Genomic DNA, 18,011 nt, shown 5'->3' with positions numbered 1-18,011 from the left:
AAAACTGAGCTAGCCGTCCTGATCAATTTGTTAGGTCTTTTACCTTCTCCACCTCTGATGCTTCCAAATCAAAAACTCTACAACAAAGAAGACAGCACTTGCAAGGACCTGAGCGTCCTCATAAAGTAGCTGTACACAGCCTCTGTACTGATCTTCTAGGATGTCTAAGAGGACACCCAGGTTTGACTGATGATGGTAATTGGACTGTTTGTGGTGCTCTTCCTCCTTAAGTCAGTCGCCTTCTCCTTGGTCTTGGGCCACATTGAGAAGCAGATCGTTTCTATTGCACCACTCAAAGAAAGGGATTCTCATTGTGGAGGTGGTGTGGCCCAAATGGGAGTGTGCCTTCTGCAGTCACACATACCTGCTGCTCGAAGGCAAACTGCAGGGGGTAAAGGAAAGGGCTGACCTGAAGTCTGAGAAGTGACAGCACTAGTCTATCCAGGACCTTCATGACATGTGATATGAGGGCCACTGGTCTGTAGTCAGTCCTGGAGAAGGTAGTGGACATAAGCAGGATATTTTTCCACGGCACTGGTACGCACTCCTGTTTAAAGCTCAGGTTGAAGAGATGTTGAAGAATTCTACATAGCTCGGTGGCATGAGACCATTTCAACAGGTCCTGCAGTCTCCTCACCTGGCTTGTTGTCACATGGATGGTGTATTATATGCAATATTGTACTGTTTGAGACAAGGCTCGAGACACTGAAAAAGCATTGAAAAGTATCATCTTTAGACCATCCAAAATGAACTTCCTCATTCTTAGCATGTTGGCTCCTGAATAGTGCATTAGCTTAAGGCTGGGGTGTTGGTCCATGTTAGGTATCATGCTTTGGTTAAGTTTGGGATAGCAGGAAAAAGAGAATGCATCGAACCATGACCCCCCATACCCTTCTCTAACAATACTTTTCAGTTCCACCTTAAACTATTCAGATACCAGAATGTAACTCCTGCACCAGTTAAGGTGGAATGGAAAAGCAAAAAAGAAGCTAGCTTCACTTTCCTTTTTCTTGTGGTCAGTGGAGCCAGGAAAAAACAGCGCTGTCACTATAACCACAGAGGATCACTGGTTTGAATCCCAGTCATGCTGCTCGCCATCGGCAGCGAGGGCCCACAGAGAGCACAGTCGACCTTGTTCTCTCTAGGGTGGGAAGATGGCACTTTGTTCCAACATCATTCCAGTGCGATGTTGACCGGCACTGGCTTCTGCTGACCGATGCATAAGAGTAGGGTACACATCGCTTTTGACGTTGCTTTGGCAGCAGTTTGGGGGGGAAAAAAAGCTGATGGCTGTTCACCCTTCCAGTGTCAAGAACATTGTATGTGATAGAGGGAGAATATGTATGAGTTGGGTAATTGGGTAATTGGAAAAATCCATTTTGAGCTCCAGTAACTTGTAGTAGGAAGAATTGCGTCTCTGGGCTCGGCATGCTGCTAACTGTACTGTGTAACTTTGGTGAAGTTGATGGGAAAACATTCTTATTGTACCGCCTCAGTCCACATGTTTCTTTCGCTTTTTTCAATGCCGGATCTTTATCTCTTAGTTTGTCAGGAAATGCACATGAAAAAAAGTGCCTCAAGGGTGGCTTGAAGTGCAAATTATTCTTCCTGCCTGTAAGGGGAGCTTAGGAGCAAGAAATACAAATTCTAACATAAACTCTAACTTTATTTTATTATTATGATTTAGGTGAACATCAGCTGATTAATGGCTGAGAATTGTTCTCACAGCCAAATGACTGTTTAAGCAGTGGTGGATTTGGGTATGGACCACATGGGCAGCAGACCGCCCACAAAAACTAAATCATGCATGTCACTTTTTTTACATTTTCCTTTAATTTAATTTATTTTTAAATGTTCCCTAATGTCCCCAATGTTCACTTATGGTATTAATGTAAGTTTATGTGCCAAAACAGTTTCTGTGAATTGCACATGATGTTTTTCTGGCCTCTCTTTATTAGAACTAAACATTCTGCTTTTGTTACTGTACCTTTAGGACTGATATCTATGTAAATGATCTCTGTTCGGATTGGCAGATGCATAACTTCCACATGAACTCTCTCTCTATTTGCAGGAAAGCCTTATGTGTGTATATTCCAGTGGAGGGCACTGTTGCTACACTCACCCACACGCACACACCTTTTCTCCTTTTCTCTGTGGGCCACAAAAAATGTGTGTATGCTGAAGTAGGTGCAGCTGAGGGCTTTCTCTGTGCCTCCTGGGCAGGGAGACCACTAGAGCCTCCGGTGCTGTTGATTCAAGCCTAGAGAGGGAATGGCAAAGAGGAGGAAAGCACAAGAAAAACAACAGCAGGTGCAACTCCCCCATCACACAACTTCAGTATTCCACGGAAGCAGTTTGCAACTCCTAGCTAAATGTCAGTATAGTATCAAAGCCTTTGTGGGTGGACCTAAAAACATGCTAAAGCATGAACTTGGCCAAAAGAGCAAGAGGAAACATGGAGAAGTACAATGTTTTTTATGTGTTTTGTTTTTTTGCAACCATGGCACTTTCACCCCTCCTCTCATCCTTGTCTCCACTTTCCCTTCCTTGTCCCTTGCTGGGGAGCTTTTCTGCCCGTGACGTAAACATGTGTGTGCGTGAGAGTGTGTGGTGAAGCGGCATCCCCTTGGTGAATGTTCCATCCAGGGCAACCGCATGGCCTCTTGGGGGCTGATGTAGCATGCTGTTCCTCGGAGCGAGGGCCAATCAGATGCTCAAGCGTCACAGCTAAGCAGACAGCTTTACAGCCAAGGAGGGGAAAAACCTTCCATAGCTGGAAGACGAACACTTGTTTGGACTGCACTTAGCTAACAGAGCTTCCCCCCCCTCCCCAAAAGGAGGGGTCTGTTCCTCAGCTTGGTTGAGCCTTTTGCCTAGGACACACTGTAGGTTTAATATACAAGGGGGGGGGGGGGGCTTAGGTTGATATATTCTTTGCTGACTAAGGCCTATCAATTTGGCTTTGAGTTGTGTTATGTAGTGAAGAGCAGGAAAAACTGATGTCAAATCTCTTGGAACAGGAGATGTGCAAAAATATTGACCTATCCATGCTCTGTCCACAAAAGCAGCTGTTGGGAGTTTGGGCAAGCTTTGTAGAATGTTGGCAAAACTTTTATTCAACCTAAGGAGAAACTGTAGTGTAAAACTTTGTCCACTGAAAGAACAATTTGTAATTGGACCTGTGCACCGCTACACTGTGTTTGTGTGTGTTATACTTGGGCTTCCTCAATGATTTAGAGGTTTAGGATTGGTTATTAGTGTGTGCTTATAGGCCTTAGTTGCAGATGGCATGTGCTCTTGTCTGACAAAGTCCAAATGAATCTGTGATGAAATGAAATGAAATGAAATGAGAGTGGTGTTGCATTCTGTATTTCATAGGAATTAAACCTTGTTTGAAGAAAATAGGATTTATCATAGAAAGATGGAACCCTTTTTGTGGTTCATCGCAAGACTAGATTAGCTAGCAAGCAAACACTAGCTTCAGCTATCATTTGGTTTTAAACTTCTATACTCATCAGTCTATTCTAATAAAAGTGACTTCCAGCTGCTCTATATTAAGGAGTTAAACCTATGCTCCCTCTACCAAGCCAGTAGGTACTTTTCTTTCAAGTTTGGATAGCTGTTAAACCTGCATACATTTTCTTTGTTATATATATATATATATATATATATATATATATATATATATATATATATATATATATATATATTAGTGTGTGTGTGTATGTAAATATACTGTATATATGTATGCATGTGTATATACATATATATGCCATATTTTACATCAATGCAAACCCCCAAAAAGTCTTTCCTGTTGCACCTTTTTCAGGATGGGTCAATTTCATTTATTTTAGTTTCAATGGGTATTTTGCCAGTGTACTGTAAAAAAATTCACAACAGCAACTACGGAGAAACCTATTATTTGGTGGAGCGAACATTGGTCAATGAAGACAAGTGCTGGCGGTTTGGCTATGCTTATATTTAGTACTAAGGTTAAAAAAGGGTATATGAATATGTAGCCAGGTTCTATGTGGTCACATAAATGACTGATAGTGTGATCAGATATTTACAGTTCCACTGAAGACCCCTGAGAAAGTGGACTTTGAAGTTGCTTACTGTCTCAGCACCTTTAATGCTGTGTCCCTCTGCGCTGTAGCAGGTTTGTTAGTGCTGTGCACTAGCCTACTTGGTCGCATGTAGTGCCTTTTATCTTTCTCCACGGGCTTCCAAGGTCTTGCATTGATTGATGCTGCGATCCTTTCATCCTCCGCAGCTGATTCATGGCTGGGTGGTAGCTGTTATCTGGGTGGTTCTGGCCACACAGTGAAGAATAGGTCACAGAAGATGCACTGATTCCTTCATAGAGACTGATGCAGATCAAGAACTGCTTATTGGTTTACCATAAGGAAGACCCTATGGCAATGTATATGCCTTTATTCAAAAACTGAAACTGACTTACAGTCTAATAGGAGACTAATCCTGAATGGATTTAAATAAAGTTCCAGTGGGACATGGCAGCTCTTGACATTGGTCACCTTCAGAGAAATTGCCATTGAAATAAACCATAGCTAAAAATGATATCTACCTGTCATTAGCAATCAGAACAAGTATCATGTGACATGGGACAAGGATGGACTGACGTGAGTTGTCCAGTTGCGGGCCTGCCATGCTATATTACAGTTATGCTATATCACAGTTTTGACCAAATTATGGTTTTCAGTTATTTAGGTAAGTTGTCTTAGTGACTACCATCAGCTTGTGGTTCCTTGCGGAAGGCTGTTAAGAGATGGCAAGTCAGGGGAACTGTGTAGGTCAAGATGGCATATGGAAGACCAAGGAAACATTCAGAGAGAACTGCTCAAATGCTGGAAAGACAGGCAAATCAAAACCCATATGACTGCCAAGAACCTGCAGGACGTTTAGCTGTGTCAAGATAATGCTGCACAGTTCCACAGCATAGTGCTGTAGATCACAAATCGTCATGAAAGAGTCATGAGAAAGAAAACGTACCTGCGATCTCATCACAAAACTTAATGTTTGACATGTGGTATTAAACATCTAGACAAGCCAGATTTATTTTGGAAACAAGTTCTGTGAGTCAAAACAGAAGTCTTTGGCCACATTTAGCAAAGATATGTTTGGAGAAAAAAAAAGAACTACACTTAATGAAAAGAAGACCTTGTCAACTGTGAGACATGCATTGGGATTGTGTTTCAGCCAGTGGCGTTGACAATATTGTGGTGGGAAAAATGGATTCCACAAAATACTAGCAAATTCTGAAGTGTCAAGGTCATCCTGGCGCTAAAAGGAGAATGGCTTCTACAACTGGATAATCCAAAATATTCCACAAATGCACCATGGACACTGAACTGAAGCATTTGAAATGGCTCTCATGGCTCCTTGACCAAAACACCATGGCAAAATGTGAGGGTTGTCTAGCATGGGCATCTTTAGAGGATTAGATCTTAAAATTAGAGACCTTGTCCAAAGAAGAAAAAAATAGATTTCTGCCAAAGGGGGTGTTACTCTGTCCTGTTTCTATACACTAAGATAATTGTTCATTAGAATTTACTGAAAATGTTTGAGTTGTGTGTTTGATAGTTACAGAGGCTGTGTTTACTACTTCTGAATTATAATAATAAAGGGTACCCAAACCATTGCATAGGATTGTGTATCTACAAAATACAGTTACAAGGAGCATTTACATCCCCCAGACAACGTCATGTGACACTTATTGGTGACCTTCCTTGGCAGGTGATATTTTAGGTCTAAGGTCGTCAAAAATAGAGCATGGACAATAGACCACCCGAAGGGATTAGTGACACGGCAGTGATAGGACGTAATGGATCAGGAACAGGCACAAAGGCACACTCACGGGGAGTTGGAGACGTGCCAAGTTTCTCACTAAGCATCAAAAATCACAGGGCTTATGCTCAGTGCCATGATGTTCATTCAGATTCAGATGTTCTTAGCTAGCTATAGAGAGAGAGAGAGAGAGAGAGAGAGACAGAGAGAGACTCCTTATTCTTTAGGTTTTATTTGACTGTCTTTGAAGATATGCTTCGAGTGTACTTTCATCCATTCAATATTCTTACAGGACAGAATGCCAAGACTTCTTGGATGGACAGATGGAGTGCCATTCGGCACAAAGGCGTAGAAAGTTGTTGCAGCTATTCTGGACTTTATTGGACTAGAAGCAGAACAGTGTTGGCTTGGGTACTTGGTTACTTATCTATGAGTAATGATTTGCCATCTTTTTTATTAGCTGCTTAATTTCAAGATTGTTCTCATTATTCACAGACAATTGCATTGTCTGCTTTGTCAGAACTGTGATATGAGCCCTTTAATATGAGACAGGTTTTAATATTAAGAAGAATCTTTGACCAGAAGAGAGCTTCATAATGTTTTTGGCTTAATTGACTTTGGTGTCTTGGAGGACATGCTCATTTTTGGCCACAGAGATTTTGCACCCAGTTCTTTATAATGATGAGTTTCATCTCTGAAGATAAATTCTATTGCAGACATCATTACAGGTATATTCAGGTATTGATATGTGCACTATATGGACAAAAGTATTGGGACACATGCTCATGTATTGTTTCTTCTGAAACCAGAGGTATTAAAATAAGAAAGAAGTAATACAGTGTTATCCTGCTTTTGTTGTCCAGGGAATATTTTTATATAGGGTCATGTCTTCTACATTGTACCATTCCCTCTTCTTTTAACAACAGTTTGTAAACATCTGGGAAGTGAGAAGACCAGTTGCTGGAGTATTGGGTGGAAAGACCCAACAGTCCTGGGTCTTTTTTGGTGGATTTCATGATGCACCAAATGTTTTCAATTGGTGGAAGGTCTGGACTGCAGACGGGCCAGTTCAGCACCCAGACGCTTCTTCTGTGAAGCCATGCTGTTGTGATGGATGCAGTATGTGGTTTAGTATTGTCTTGTATGCAATGCCTTTGTTGAAAGAAATGTTGTCTGGATGGGAGCATATGTTTTTATAACCTTTATATACTCTTCAGCATTAAAAGTGCCTTTCCAGATGTGTAAGCTGTCACTCCATAGGCATTAATGTAACCTCATACCATCAGAGATGCAGGCTTTTGAACTGTGTGCTGATAACAAGCTGGATGCTCCCTCTTCTCTTTCCTAAAAGAATTTTAAAAATTTGATTCATCTGACCGCAGAACAGTTTTCCATTTTGCCTCAGTTTTAAATAAGCTCATCTTGTTTCTGGATTGTGTTGACAAATGGCTTATTTGCATGACACAGCTTTAATGTGCATTTGTGAATTGCACAGCGAACTGGGTTTACAAACAATAATTTCTGGAAATGTTCCTGAGCCCATGCAGGGATTTCCAGTACATAATCATGCCTGTTTTTAATGCAGTGCCACCTAAGGGCCTGAGTATCTATATCACGAACATCTAACATTGGCCGTTGGACTTGTCCCTTGCACACAGACATTTCTTTTAATATTATGTACTGTAGATGGTGGGGTATTCAACATCTTTGCAGTTGAATATTTTTCTACGTTTTTAGATGCAGTTTGGTGAACCTCTGCCCATCTTTACTTCTGAGAAACTCTGCCTCTCTAAAAATCGAAAACTCTTTTTATACCCAGTCAAATTGCCCTTCCAGCTTTTTTTTATAAGCACCACTTACTTTTCCAGCCTTTTGTTTTGCCCCATCCCAACTTGGGTATAAAATATATTATTTATATTATTGCACTACAACATATATCAATATGTTTTCAATTTTGAAAAATGGTTTGAACATCAGTATTTTGTTACTTTTGCTTTCACAATGTGTGTGTTTTTATAATAACTTAATAACTTAAAAAATATTTATTATTTATGTCCATATCGAACATACCTTTGTATATGTTACCATCCCCAATACTGCGTACAGTGTATGATTCTTATTACAAATTACAATTTACAATTAGAATTTATTACAAATTGTTTGTCATGGAAACCATGGAAACAAAGACTGGCAGGGGAGCACGTCACCTGTGAAAGAAAAGTGACATTTTAATTTCTTGAAAAGTGAGTAATTAATGTATTCTTTATGTATACTAACTGTTGTAAAGACATCTGGTGATGGTAGGTTTTCAGTTTCACCAGTATCTATTTAACTGTTACAATTTAAATTGAAATTCACTTTCTAAAAATGCACTTTCAATCAATATGGCATCAGTAGAGCACTCTAGAGATGGCAAATATACATAAAATATTTTCATATTTTAATCCTATATAAGCTTTGTCTTGGCTCGGATACAGCATACATGCTATTAGGGTAAAGACTGTAATTTCACAAACGCATCACTTTAAGCTGTAGCCATTTGGATTTGCATGTTTTTTGGCAACTAATTGAATGAACGAATATTGCCATGGTAACTGGCCTTATTTGTCCCTACTCCTCCTTTTCCTCTCGCTGTCATGTATAGAGAAAGTAACTCACATGCTTGGTCTTTACTCTATTTGTTCTTTATCTCTCACTGTTCTCACCTTTGGGTTTAAAAATGACTGAAAAGTAATTCACAGATATTCTGTTTTTAACATCTTATTCCAACTCATGAAATAATGGTGGGTTGGATTATATCTTTGTGTCAGTAGTTTTGGGGTTGGGAAAGGGGGGCATACAGTGAACATTTATCTTTTTGTATTTTGTGCATTGTTAAACCCTTACTGTATTGCCAATGTCTTTTCAAAAGTAAAGATGGCAAAAAAGATGTGTCAAGTAGCTGATGAGGTGGAATGTCTGATGGGTTGTAGACACCTACTCATCCAGCATTTTAGCTGTTTATAAGGTCAGACTTTGTCCAGGCACATATGGACAGACACACATTCTTCTGTTCAGACTGCTCAGACATTTCTGTTCAACTGTATTCAATCACAGGAGTGAGATCAGGTCCTGATGTTGGATGATTAGAGCTGGATCACAAGTGCCTCTGCAGCTCATCTCAAAGGTATTGCAAAAATCTCCATCACAGAAAAAACAAGTCCACTGTTCCACAGCCTATTACAGGTAGGCTTTATACCCCCCTAGCCAAGGCTTGGCACTGGGCATGGTGGCCTTAGGTTTATATGTGGCGACTCCAGACCATCGCATTTTACTGGCAGTGCTCTTCTGTGGGGGTCATACAGGTTGGATGCACCGCAATGTTGCTGAATTCACTAATTAGAAGTGGTGTCAGAATACCTTTGGATACATCGCTAAGATACATGTCTCTTCATTTTTAGTTTTTTCTATCATTTGAACCTTGTAGCTGCTCTGTACACTGCGTAAAAAATTCTAGACCAATAGAAATTATATCTAAATTACCTGGAATAAACTCTAATTTTACATTAACTTCCATTTAAAGTAAGGAACATTTTTGTCTTCTCGTGTACAGTCACCATGTTTTTGCATTGGACAACGACGATATACAGAACATCGACACAGAAAGGAGAGGGCTATGCTAAAATAGAAAGTTGCTGAAGAATGTAGTAAAAGACTGAAGAGTGAAAGAACGAGCAGAGACGTATCATCCCTTTCAGAATAAGTGCAACCTGATATTATTCCTGAAGCAGTACTGCAGCTGTGTAAAAACCCTCCCTATTGTAACCAATACCTATGTTTACAGTGTAGCCCCACCCTAGGCCCAAAGTGGTGTAAATGTAGATGCTAAAAGCAGCAGGCCCAGAAGTGTGCTGAATCTTACCGGAAGCTTTATTTATTTATTTTGGACCAAGTGCAGTATTGATTTTCTGTGCATTTCCACACTGCTGCTTTCACAAGCTGTTTATTTGTTGTCTGTTCGTCCAAGAAGCGCAATAGCAGAGCAAACATGGCTATCTACCTTTTGGCAGGATTTTTAACTGGACTCTCGCTATGTTTCAAGTTTGCTCTTGTGTTGCATCAGAGCAACTGTGGATGAGAAATTTCCCCCCTGCATTCTGCATTTCAAGGCCACAATGACAAAGGGTTGGTCCATGCGGCTGTAGCCAGAATTAAAGCACCAAGGAAATTGAAAGTTTGAAGATGGTGTTTTGTATGTTTGACCTGTACTCTGCTTTGGAGAGCAAATTTGGCAGTTGTTTTCTCTGAAGAGAAACGGGTTCATCTGAACATCATTCTGAAGGGTGTTCATGTGGTGCTTGAAGCGCTACATTGGAAGTATTTTGGTAATGATCTGTGAAAATGATCTGGAAAATTGTTCTAATTGTGAAATCACATTTGCTCTCCAACAGTTATTAATCCACAACACTGCCAGATTCAAGCACTTTTCGCTTCATTGTTCAAGCGTTCAAGAAATACTTTAGATAAGCTGTAGGAGCTCTGACCTCCTCAAATATCTGTGGGAAACAAGGGTGATAATGTGTATATCAATGGAATCCTATACAGTAATGTATGGATTCCATACTTTATTAATACCTAAATAAAGAGTGGATGAAAATGTGCTTTAAATTAATATGTTCATGTTTCAATTTTCAGTTTAATCTAACACTCCAGACACATGCAAACACCGTTTTTCTACTTGGGATATAATACGAAACAATACATTGTGACACGGTGCAGCACAATAGAGTATAATACAAAACAATACATTGTGACACGGTGCAGCACAATAGAGTACGATACGAAACAATACATTACACTGTGATACAATACAAAACAATACACTATAACAAAATACAGTACCGTAAGAAACAATACAATGTGATACAATGAAGTACAATAAAAAAGAATACACTGTGACACAATGCATTGTACTGCCTTGTGTCACAGTGTATTGTTTTGCATTGCACTGCATTGTACTGCCTTGTGTCACAGTGTATTGTTTTGTGAAGTACAATACTAAACAATACACTGTGACACAAGGCAGTACAATACAAAACAATACACTGTGACACAAGGCAGTACAATGCAGTGCAATACAAAACAATACACAGTGACACAAGGCAGAACAATGCGGTATAGTACAAAACAATGCACTGTAACATAATGCAGTACAATACAAAACAATGCATTGTAACATAATACAGTACAATGCATTTCAATACAAAACAATACACTGTGACAAAATACAATATAATACAATACATTAGGACAATAAAGTACAATACAAAACAATACACTATTACACAATACAGTATAATAGTTTTATTCAAAACATTGCACTATGACACAATACAGTACAATACAAAACAATACACTGTGACACACAGTAGTACAATGTAGTACAATACAGTACAATACACTGTGATACAATGCAATCACAATAAAATATGATACAAAACAAAAGAAAGTTAAACTGTGATACAAGACACTGACACAATACAATGAAAAACATGCACTGTAGATGCACTTTGACAATACAATACATAGCATAAGACAATATCAGTACTATGTATACAGTATACTGTATACAGTTTACTTACCTATATTTGAACCGCAAAGCAACTATACATTGCAACATGCAGAGGCTATTATTCAGCAATCTCTCCCAGTTTAGTCCAGCAATATAAACATCTTTAAATATTCATATTCAGAGCTGGTTTTAAAGCATCTTTAAACTGATTATTCATGCAGCTCATCTTAAAAGCTCTTCAAAATTCTATTTGTAGTTAGGGTGATTCTTTGCAAAAGCAAATAACAAAACCTCATGACTCCTTTCTCTCCCCAGTTTGTTTGCATTATTTAAAAACAGCTACTTTATTTTACATTTAATGATGAATGGACCAACAGGAATGTTCTACAATTACTTGGAAGCAATCCTATTACATAAACAGATATGAGAATGTTTGTTCCTTATTTTGGAGATGTGAGGCTTTGTTATGACAGCATTACTTTATCAGGATACAAAAAACAGTAACTGTAACAGTGACAGTGAAAAAAGTAAGCAATTAGATTACAGGTAGGGTGATTACTCCACAGTAGAACCAATCAGAATCTTAGTTTCAGCTGGTTGGGGGACAAAAGAGTCCATCTTCACAGTAGAACCAATCAGAATCTCTATTTCTGCTGGTTGTGGATCAAGATATTCTAACTCCACAGTAGAATCAATCAGAATTTGTATTTTAGCAAGCGATGGGAAAAGGAGTCCAAATTCACCGTAGAACTAATTTGAATCTCCATTTCAGCAGGCAGTGAGACAAGAGTCAAACTCTACAGTGGAACCAATCAGAATCTCTATTTCTGCTGGTTGTGGGACAAAAGACTCCAAATCAATAGTAGAACCAATTAGAAACTCTATTTTAGCAAGGGGTGGGAAAAAAGAGTCCAAATCCACCATAGAACCAATTGGAATCTCTATTTCTGCAGGCATTGAGACAAAAGAGTCAAACTCTACACTAGAACCAATCAGAATCTCTATTTTAGCTGGTTGTGGGACGAAAGAGTCCAACTTCACAGCAGCTTATTAAAAGAAATACACTCTCCCTAAACCTCACTGACTCAATCTACAGTCAAACTCACTAACCAATCAGAATCTCAATTTCAGCTGGTGGTGAGATAAAAGAGTCCAACTCCACAGTAGAACCAATCAGAATCTCTATTTCAGCTGTGGGTGGACCAACAGAGTGTCAAACTCTGAGACAGAACCAAGCCGAATCTTCATTTCAAGGATGGACGGGACTTCTCCTAAACAGTGAAGCCAGCCTCAGTTCTGATTCAGTTCATTATCTGGCTCAGAGTCAGTGCTTGTCCGTCAGTGGTAGTTGTGTTTTATAGGTCAGAGAAGGCTGTCATTTGTCAGTCACTGTCGCTGTTCCACTAATGATAAGTAATTCTCTATTAGCAAGCTGAGAACATGCTTTGAATATTAGAATAGACTAACCACTTTTGGAAAGACGCTGACAGGATATGTGTATTTTCAGGACGCAAGTTTGTTTCATGAGGACATTAGACTGTTTGGTCTAAATCCTGGACTGTTTGATGTGTCTTTATATATATAACAGAATACATTTTAAAGTAACCCTCACAACCCTGACTGTGACATAACCATTGCTTAATCGTGTGACATTGTAGGACTGCAATATTTTATAATAATATTATATATATTATATAATATATACTATTATATATTATATAATTATAATACTATATTTTTATAATACTCTCTCTCTTTTTTCTTTTTTTTCCATTGTGTTTAGGTTATGATGATACCGTATTATGCATTGTTATGCATGTACAGCATGTGGAGATCTGTATGTTGACATACTGTATGCAACCAAATGAGCTGCATCATGTACTCCAGTGATATTACCCACCCCCACAACCTTACTGTCTTTATGCATACTCATTTCTTTACTATTTACTATCTATCTGTGTTTCTTAACGAATATTGTACTCCTTAATGGGTATTGTACTCTATGCTGATGCCCTAGCTGTGTGGCCTATGAAATGATGGCCTGATGTATGTAGAAAATAACTATATGGGCTCTATAATAACCACTCTACTTCACTCTGCTCCACCAGCCTCCATATTTCATGCGTAAAACCAATTTTATTTTGGTAAAAGCTCACTAAAGAAATTCATTTGTAAAAATAAATAGCCTTTTTGCTGCCACGGCAGGCCTGGCAGCACTTTTCTGAAGCTATGATGGTCAGAACCGATAACTAAGTCTATCCATTTTTCCCCCTCTTTTCTAAATTTTTGTATGTGTGCCCTTCATGGCCATTTAAAATCTGCTGAATCTGCCCTGCTCTGTGCACCATTTCCTCTTCAGCAAAGGAGCTAGCTTATCGCTTGACAGCACTGACTCTCTGATTCTCCTTGCAGGCTGGGGAGTTTGTTTGAAGTCATCCCTCTCTCCTAAGTAGTCACCATCTCACCTTCTTTAAAGTGGAAGGTGCAACACCCAGCTGCTATATCTTCATACACAGGGAAGAGGACTGGAGGTCAGGAACTGTGGGTGATCCCATGAATATTCTAGTCATTCCTCTGGGTTTTCCGTCATCCTCCTCTAGGATCAAGGCACATCCGCACAGCTATGAACATTTTCAAGACTAGTAGTGGGAGGAATAGTGACAAAAGCTTGAAAGGTTGGGGAATTTTTGTAGGACCTTCCTCAAGCCCAGTGGTGCCCATGACATAGGCTCAACATGACCAAATAAATACAGGCTTTGTCATTGAATTACACCTTTCTAACAAAATAACAAATATCCAGTTAATATCCAGTAGCATTTTCTTCCTAAAATAACAGCTTTAAAACCATTGTGGTGCTGCGTGATGGTGTCTTTATCATTGCTACTCTGAGCTCTGAATGCGGCTAACCGCACTATGTAACTTTGGTAAAGCAGGCAGGAAAACACTCACGAGAAATGCGCAACGCTGTGTAATTCTGCATCATATTATGTAAAATCATGTAATATTTATCTACCTTGACAGTCCACATGCTTATTTTCAGATCCCAGTTCTGTTTCTCTTGCAGCTTATCCAGTAATGCATGTAAGCATGTCTTTAAGGTAGTGGCACAATGTGTGAATTCCACTTCCTGGCTAAAGAGGGAGCCCAAGAGCAAGAAATACCAATTCTCACATAATGCTGCTTTAAATGTCAGATTTGGGAAAAAGAAATGGAAATGTCTTTTTTTTTTTAACCAACATGTAAACACAGTTTCACTTTGCTCCACTCTTTCTGCAGATAGTAAGAACGTAGCTGACCTATGTGCGAACGTACTTCCCAGGCTGGGTTAGTATTTACCTAGCTAGCGAGATAACTGTAGCCAAAACGACAAAGTTCAGTACAGGGGGAAAAAACAACAAGAAAAAGAGCATTTCAAGGTTCAACTTATCAGCTAAACACAAAGGCCTTCATGGTATAAATATGGTGAAGTGGAAAGTAACACTTATCTCTGCAGGAATGTGGCTTTTAATGAACTGCCTTAACTGTAACCTCAAACAACCTAGTTCAGTACTGAAAAAAGTCGTTCGGTATACACCCAGGCATTTGCACTTTAGAGTGCAATTTGCATTTGCTCTACAGAGTGGTTCCAGGTCTTGCTATACTTTCTGCTTCACTTGGCTGACAGTCGCAAATTTAATATTAGTAGAAAGCATCAGGGATTTTTAATGTTACTTAAAACGTAAGCACACTTTGGTTGTCTTCACTAAAAACTGGGATCAACAACAATTCTGTTCCTAAGGTTCTGTTTCTTCCTCTATATATGTATTACAATACAATACATTACCATGCAGTTTTTAATTTATTGTTATAAATATTATAACGTATTATGTATAACAATACATATATGACCACGTCTAATAATTGTGTCTCATTTGTTTCATTTGGTTTCCTTTGTCTGCTTTTAGACATTGAAAAGTTTTAGGTCAATTTTATGCAGAAATTGCAGAAATTCTAAAGGTTCCCATACTTTTTAAGCACAACTATAGGTCATTTTAGGTGGGGCCATCAGTGTGCACACATAAGCCAAAGGGCGAGAGACCTTGAAGGGTCTTAGTTTAAAAATGTGTACTGGGACAAACTAACATGACCCATTGAGTCATGTTCCAGTGAGGTTCTGTTATTATTTGCTTATTTACATTGTAAACGTGGTAAACAAATGCATCCTCCTGAAATTCTTCATCCTTATCATAAAAAAGATTGGCCATCAGAGATTGGTTCTCACGTATACTGCAAATATATAAAAGGAATTTTAGAAGAAGGCTGCTGATATAAGTCTGCATATATGCAATCCATGCTGGAGGCTGCAATAAGGGCACATAGAGGGCGCTGGTCAGCACACCTTTGAATTCGGGATACCATCTGGACTTGCAGACTGTACAACTGCCAGACAGCAAGTGTGCCATGTAGGACAAAGCTAATATTTTGGAATATGACGGTCATGTAAAAACCAAGGTGGATTACATCTCATCAGTATCACCAGAACATGTTTTAGAAGAGAGCTTGAAATCCATCTTGGTGTTTTTTTCTTTTCCAGGGGAGGACGACACAGATTGCGGTGGCATCGATTCATCTTATCTAGAGCGGGTGTCAGGGTGCTCACAATGCTTGTCTGCGCCTGCTGAAAAATCCCCTTTCAAAAAGTAGCGGGCCGGGGCTAAACCTGAAAGCGCGGGGCTCTAAAAATAGGCCAGCTCCGTCTCGCCAGATCCACATGCTGCTGAGAACAGCGGCCCGGTTCGAGCATCTTCAGAAAAATAGGGAATAAACATCTGCGGATGACGCGTCAATCAAGTGAACAGAACACGATGGAGGGCGATGAGGCGTGGCTGAGCGTGAGCTGCTGCGGATCGGTCATCAGTCACCGCGACTGCACTTGTTACTCTGAGAGGGGGAGGGAAAGAGAGAGAGAAAGATGAAGTGGGGAAAGTCAGGGAGGGTGATGCCTAGCAAAGAGGGAATCTCGGGGTGGGGGTGGTGACAGAAACAGAAAGAAGAAGCACTTTTGGTTCCACAGAGAATCATGTTTTAAAACCTTTTTAAGAACCTTTTAAAGGCCCAAAGAGCCTTCACCTGATTTACCAATGTAAATATTTATGTTTCTTTAAGGAACCAAACGTTTTTATTGTGTGTTCAGTCTTTCTGTAGGTGGAGTACTGTGCTTGGGGAGCTCTCTACAAAAATGCCTGGAGAAGCATGACCCGAAAGAGATGTTCAGAGCTCCTCCCCCCATGACGACCTGGAAGAACGTCCTACTCAGACCTTCTCAGCACTTCCCCTGTCCACTCTGTTAGCTAGCTTTGCTGCTTTGCTACATTTTTCAAACACATATCTTTGGGGGAAAGTAGGGGGCGAGTGCATTTTTGTTTTCGCTAACAATCGTAGCAGTTGTCTTTAGAGCAGTTCTGCCAGCTCTCTGCCAGCTGTGTGTCGTTTTATTTGAGGGGATGCCAGATAATGTGACCACCCCCTGGGTGGGAACGTAATGCCAAACAAGCATTGCTTTATATTCAGTTGTTCGCAAACTTAGTTTCTGCGTTTCTCTTTTATTGATAAACCAACATTTTTGTTGTCTTTAATAAATGCATGCTTGTACATGCATGTTGTTTGCTGCTCAATCCAAATACTTTAACATTAACAAAACTTGTGTTTTAGATCTACTGTGAATCAGCTGATAATGTTAATTGGGTGTGGTAATTTTGCTGATTTGCTTGTGTCATCAAACATGTCTGAGACCATTATATAATAGTTCTTCCAGGTAGATTTTTTGTGTGTGATGGGGTGGTGTTAAATGAATCGGTATAGCAAATGGTTACTGGGAACAAGGGGCACTGTCACATCACAACCACAATCGCAACCTGGTGTTGTATTTTACAGATCTGGCTTGATGTATCATTGATGTAACATTCCTGCCAGGAAAGGACAGCATAGTAAGAGAGAGGTAGGGGATGATTTACAAACCTGAAAGAGAGCATGGTCAGGAAAAAAAGAAAAAAAGGACGCACTGAAAGAGGGAGAAGCAAAGTACACAATCCCAAGAGACGTGCAGTGAGAAAAAAGATGGAAGGAAAGAAGTCAAGCCTTGGAGAAAAACATGGAACTAAGATAAAGGGGATGGACTAGAAATGTGGGTGAGCATGCAAGAGCCTACTGAAGAAAAGGAAGCCTGGAGAAGAAGCGGGCAAAAGTAGAAAAGCGAGCAAGTGTGGACACTTCAGAGAGAAACTGGAGATGGACTGAGGGAAAGCGAGAGAACGAGGGGAGGACATCAGGGATTCAATTACGGCTTATTTGTGGTGGTCCTAGCTATGCACTAGCACGTGTCAGAACACATCACCCAGTCTTTGAGGAAAGAACTAAACACAGGGTCTTCTGCACTCGTGTGACACACACTCGAACACGCATTCATTGTGAGCACCGCATCGGCTTTTGCTCTGCTAGTGCAGGCTGTAGGCATGCCTCTGGCACAATAGGAGAGAACAAACAATGTGTACTCAACAGAGCCGACCTCCGTCATCCTCTCAAACACTGACAGAGTGATTAGCAGTAACGTACTGAGCGCTTACCTGAAACGTTTATTTTCTGTAGAAAGGGTTGCACAATGTTTATTGGATGGTTT

This window comes from Salminus brasiliensis, chromosome 18 (genome assembly GCF_030463535.1).
Source record: "Salminus brasiliensis chromosome 18, fSalBra1.hap2, whole genome shotgun sequence".
NCBI lineage: Eukaryota > Metazoa > Chordata > Actinopteri > Characiformes > Bryconidae > Salminus > Salminus brasiliensis.
This window is presented reverse-complemented; position numbering follows the sequence as displayed.